Below are 6,000 nucleotides of genomic sequence, written 5' to 3' on the forward strand. Positions count from 1 at the left end.
GTATTGGATGTTGGGGTCAAATAAGATGTGTTGTCAAAATTAACTTCATCTGGATCTTTTTACTTTAAAAAATGTGTGGAGGTGGGAGTTTGGCCTAGCAGATAAGACTATGGCTAAGATGCCCACATCCCAGATTGGAGTCCTGGGTTTGATACCCAGCTCTCCCAGTTCCAGTTTCCTGCCAATGCAGGCCCTAGGAGGCAGTGGCAATGGCTCAAGAAACTGGGTTTCTCACATGGGAGACCTGGACGGAGTTCCCAACTCCTGGTTTCAGTGGCCTTAGCCATTGCAGGTCTCCAGAGAGTCAGCAGATGGGAGGGTTCTCTCTCTCTCCCTCAGATTGATTTATTTGAAAGGCAGAAAGAGAGGGGGAGCTTCCAGCTGCTGGTTCACTCCCCAGATGTCAGCAACAGATGGGGCCATGCTCAAACTAGGAGCCAGGTCTCCCACGTGGGCAGCAGGGACTCGAGCCCTGGAGCCATCATCTGCTGGATCAGGAGCACAGAGCAGCCAGGACTCAGACCAGGCACTGCTTTATGGCACGGGCGAGTCACAAGCGTGACCCACTGCACCACAACACCCGCCCCTTTCTCTCGGTTCTTCTGTGGCTAGGGCACTTGCAAAGCAGTGGGGGCTGCTGTGTGCTGGTGGCACAGCACTGCTCTGTGATGGCACCTGCTGGCCAGTGCGCTGCCCCTTTCCCCTCTGTCAGTGGACAGAGGCCTTCCCTGCAAATCCTTCCACGAATGGGCAGGAGGTGTTTACAGAACAAAGCTGTGTGCTGTGTTTTCCCAGCCAGGGACAAGTCTAGTGCTCTAGCTCCCACAGCCAATGGTGTGCTCCTTCCGAGGCCACGTGAGAGGCTAGCGTCCTATGCAACGTTGGCGGATTGAGTTCCTAGGGCAGCTGGGACAAAGTGCCACAAACTGGAGGCCCCACATCAACAGAAATGTGCTGCCCCACATCAACAGAAATGTGCTCTCCCACAATGCCAGAGGCCTGGAATCTGAAATCAAGCTTTGGCAGGGCCAAGCTCTCGCTGAAGCTCTAAGGCAGGACCCCGCTCCCCCTTTCCTAGCCCCTGCTGGCTATCCTTAGTGTCCTTTGGCTTGTGGCCACATGGCCCCCAACCCTGTCCCCACGGTCATGTGGCTGCCTCCCTCTCTCTCTTCTCTCTTCTTGTAATGGTATAATTGGGTTAGGGTGCATCTTAATCCCACATTACCTCATTTTAGCTTGATTACAGTGCGAAGAACCTACTTCCACATCAGGTTGCTTTCTGAGGGCCAGCAGACTTGAACTTTATAGGGGACACCATTCACTCAGTACAACTGTTTTTCTTTTTTCTTTTTAAATTTATTTATTTGCAGGTCAGAGTTACACAGAGAGAGGAGAGGCCGAGAGAGAGAGGTCTTCCATCCGATGGTTCACTCCCCGGTTGGCTGCAATAGTCGGAGCTGCGCCGATCTGAAGCCAGGAGCCAGGAGCTTCCTCCTGGTCTCTCACGCGGGTGCAGGGGCCCAAGGACTTGTGCCATCTTCTACTGCTTTCCCAGGCCATAGCAGAGAGCTGGATAGGAAGTGGGAGCAGCCGGGTCTCAAACCGGTGCCCACATGGGATGCCAGCACTCCAGGCCAGCCCCTACAATTGTTTTTCTTTAAGATTTATTCATTTGGGGCCAGCACCATGGCACAGTAGGTTAATCCTACGCCTGCGGTGCTGGCATCCCATATGGGCACTGGTTCTAATCTCGGCTGCTCCTCTTCCAATTCAGTTCTCTGCTGTGGCCTGGGAAAGCAGTAGAAGGTGGCCCAAATGCTTGGGCCCCTGCACCCACGTGGGAAACTAAGAAGCTCCTGGCTCCTGGCTTCAGATTGGCGCAGCTCCTGCCGTTGTGGCCATCTGGGGAGTGAACCAACGGAAGGAAGACTTTTCCCTGTCTCTCCCTCTCACTGTCTATAACCCTACCTCTCAAATAAATAATTAAAAAATCTTTAAAAAAGAGATTTATTCATTTATGTATTTGAAAGGCAGTTGCAGAGAGAGAGATACAGAGAGAGAGCTTCCATCTGATCCAGTCCCCAAATGGCTCTGATGGTGAGGGCTGGGCCAGGCTAAAGCCAGCAGCCGGGAACTCCATCTGGGTCTCCCACATGGATGACAGAGGTTGAATTACCTGGGCCATCTTCTACTGCCTTCCCAAGCATGTTAGCAGAGAGCTGGGTCCAAAACAGTACATCTAGCAATTGAACCACAAAGCGTCTTCTGATGTAAAGAGTCAGAATGGCGCGTGGTGTGTGCCAGGCACAGGCCTACACTCCAGGGACCCAGTGATGAACAGAACACAGTCTTTGCCCTGTGGGGTTCATACACCAGTGATGGAGGCAGACAGTCACACATCAGTGTGTGCTGGTGTCCGGCAGGACACTGGGTCCTCATTGGCGGGGGAAGGGTGCAGAGGGGCGGGCTGTTTTTGAGCAGAAGGTGGCTCAAGTGCTTGGGCCCTGCCACTCACACGAGACCTGGGGTGAATTCCTGACTCCTGGATGTGGCCTGGCCCCGCCCTGGCTGTGGCCGCCATCTGGGGAGTGAGCCAGCAGGTGGAAGAGCTCTCTCGCTCTCTCTCTCTCTGTAACTCTAGCTTTTAAATAAATGAAAATAAAAATAAATCCCTTTTTAAACAAGAAAGAAAGGAACTGTCTGAGGAAGCTTCTTGTGGCCCCTAGAGGAGACCAAGTGACATTGTCCTGTGTGGCTGCAGGCAGAGCCCATACCATTCCCCAGGGGCGGCACCGCCTCACGCTGTTTACCATTTCTCTCTCTCTCTCTCTTTTGTATAAAAATATATTTATTTTATTTGAAAGCAGAGTTATAGAAAAAGAGAGGGAAATACCTTCCATGTGCTGGTTCACTCCCCAAATGGTAGAAACTGGCTGGGCCAGGCCGAAGCCAGGAGCCAGGAGCTTCCTCTGAGTTTCCATGTGCATGGCAGGGGCTTAAGAACCTGGGCCATCTTCTGCTGCCTTCCCAGGAACATTAAAAGGGAGACAGACCGGAAGTGGAGCAGCTGGGACTCCCACAGTACCACAATGTTCCCTCTCTGTGGCGGGGTGGGGGACACCTCTCTGTTCCCTATTTCTTGGCAGAAGTGCTACTGGGTCTTCCCCATGGCAGCCCTGGAGGCTTCCCGTCTGGGGCTTTCCTTTCTGCCATTCCAACCACTAGGGAGACAGCGGCCCAAACAGGAAGGAAATGAGAAGAGTGTGGACCGGCCAGGGCGGCAGCTCCCTGAGCCTCACCCGGCGCCTTGGCTCCTTCCGGCCTCAGCATTCTGTCTCACCCCTAAGGTTAGTGTGTGCTCCAAGGAAAGAGGGGGAGGCCACCGGTCACCTCCCCAGGTCCTTCAGAGCCCCCAAGACCCAAGCTTGGCTGACCCAGCCTCTGTCCTCAGGCAGCTCCCAGTCTGCTGAGGGAATCCGAACTCAGAACCCAGCGTCAAAGACCTGAAAACCTGACAAAGACGTGGGGCAAGGGGCTGGTGTGGAAAACAAATCAGAAACACAGGGTGACCATCAAACGAGGCCTCCACATTCTCACACGGGCCCCTGCAGTGTCTGGTGCAACTCAGTGGGACACAGAGCACTCAGTGGGAGGGAGAAGCTAAGGGGCCGGGAGAGCCAGCTCATGCCAGGAGACAGCACTTCCAGGCAGCCCGGGTGCAAACCCTGTGGCCCATGGCCCACTCTCAAGTTTCAGTCAGGGTGGACACTTTGGGGTCACTCTGGATTGGTCTTGTTGGAGTCCCGCCTTTTACTCTGCCTGAGGAGAAAGCTCTTGGAGAGGGAGGAGCGGAGTCTTAGTCTGAGCTGCCCTGCTCACAGCCCCACTGTGGGTGTGCACACTGGTGGCCATGTCACCATGGGAGAACTTGACCTCTTGGCTGAGTAGGCCAAAAGAAGACTTTCTTTTATTATTATTTTTTTATTTGATAAGTAGAGTTATTGACAGTGAGAGAGAGAGAGACAGAGAGAGAGGTTTTCCTTCTGCTGGTTCACTCCCCTAATGCCCACCATGGCCGGGGCTGTGCCGATCTGAAGCCAGGAGCCAGGTGCTTCCTCCTGGTCTCCCATGCGGGTGCAGGGCCCAAGCACTTGGGCCATCCTCCACTGCCTTCCCGGGCCACAGCAGAGAGCTGGACTGGAAGAGGAACAACCGGGACTAGAACCGGCGCCCATATGGGATGTCGGCGCCGCAAGTGGAGGATCAACCTAGTGAGCCATGGTGCTGGCCCCCAAAAGAAGACTTTCTTAAAGCAGAAAGAAGAATCAGCATGAGTGGCAGGATCATGAGCCGCTGTGAGTGGAAGATGATGAGGTAACAGCCTGTCTAAACCCTCGTCAAGCGACAGACAGGAAGTGGCCACCACAATGCCCAAGGCTGGAGGGCAGAGCCCTCAGACACCCACAATGCCCAAGGCTGGAGGGCAGAGCCCTCAGACACGACCCCTTTTCCTCATGGGATGGGGTGGGGGGCTCTGAGTCTCCCTGGGCGAATGCGCATGCGTCCCTCAAATGCTGGCCGCAGCACAAAGGCTCTCAGGCGAAGGGCAGTCTGCTGTGAGGCTGGCATCCAATCCGAGCACGCGTTTGAGTCCTGGCTGCTCTGCTTCTGAGCCAGCTCCCTCTTAAAGCAGCGAAAGATGGCCCAAGTCCTGGGCTCTGCCACCCTCGTAGGAGACCCGGACCGAGTTCCAGGCTCCTGGCCTTGGCCTGTCTCAGCCCTGGCTGTTGCAGCCATTTGTGGAGTGAACCAGCAGATGGAGGACTCTCTCTCTCTCTCTCTCTCCCTCTCTCCCTCTCTCCCTCTCTCCCTCTCTCTCTCTCTTTCTCTCTTTCTCTCTCTCTTTCCCTCTTTCTCTCTTTCTGTCTCTGTCATATGTATAAATATATCTTAAAAGAGAGAAAGAGAGAGAGAAACCAGAAACGACATCTTTCAAAGGCAAATGTGTTCTGCTTCCTTGCACACCTTTTGGAAAATCACACCTTGGCGTGTGCACCGCTGACGGGCGGCCACACTTGCAGAGTGCTGGCGTGAAGGGGCTTCCTTACACCGCTGTCATGTGTTAAGGTTGACCCAGGACATTTCTGGGGAAGAGAGTGCAACACAGAAGTCATTGCATTTCCTGGACTCGTGGGCCGATGACCAGGCATGGCAGCCTGGGAATTGCCCAATGTGTGCTCCAATGCATTTCATCTTCATTTGCTGGCTACAGTGACAAAGATTTTCTGTTCCTGTTCTCATTTAGTGACAACAGCAACAAAAAAGTGCCAGTGGGGTTAGGGGAGGAAAACATGCCCAAACAAGCAGATTCTGTTCCTTGGTCCAGTGGCTATGATAGTGATCAGAGGACATCCCCGAGAGCCCGGTTTCCTTTTGACCTCGTGGACTTCCTGTACTGTGCTGGCTCTGCTGGGCGTGCTGCGCAGGCACTCCCATGGCAAGAATGGAGGCGGCCAGGACTCGGTGCCTGGCGTGCATGCGTGAGCAGCCTCTGCGGGTGGCTGTGGACCCCCACCAGCTCCAAAGCGCAGCTGCTCCCACCCTGCTCTCTCAGATGATTAGAGGGGGCTCGGCGAATCTCAGGGTCTCATCCCGAAGGAGCAGCTACAGGTAGCAGAGCTGGGGTTTTGCCTCGGCTCTGCCTGGCTTCAGATCCTGCGCTCTTTCAGCCCCCATGCACTCCACTCCCAGACTTTGCTTCATTTCTTTCTCTTGCCCAGAACTTTTAGCAGAACAAGAGTGGGAAGGCCTGGCTTCAAGGACGCACAATGCAGTGAAAAGGAAAAGATGAATATATAAAAGGCACTGGGGCTGACTTCTTGTTAAGCCTCCACTTACAACCCCAGCATCCCATGTCCGAGCGCTGGTTCAAGTCCCAGCTGCTCTACTTCCTATCCAACTCCCTGCTATTGGGCCTGGGAAAGCAGTGGAGGATGGCCC

This window comes from Oryctolagus cuniculus, chromosome 15 (assembly GCF_051225735.1).
Source record: "Oryctolagus cuniculus isolate XC-2025 breed Fujian yellow rabbit chromosome 15, ASM5122573v1, whole genome shotgun sequence".
NCBI classification, from domain to species: Eukaryota; Metazoa; Chordata; class Mammalia; order Lagomorpha; family Leporidae; genus Oryctolagus; species Oryctolagus cuniculus.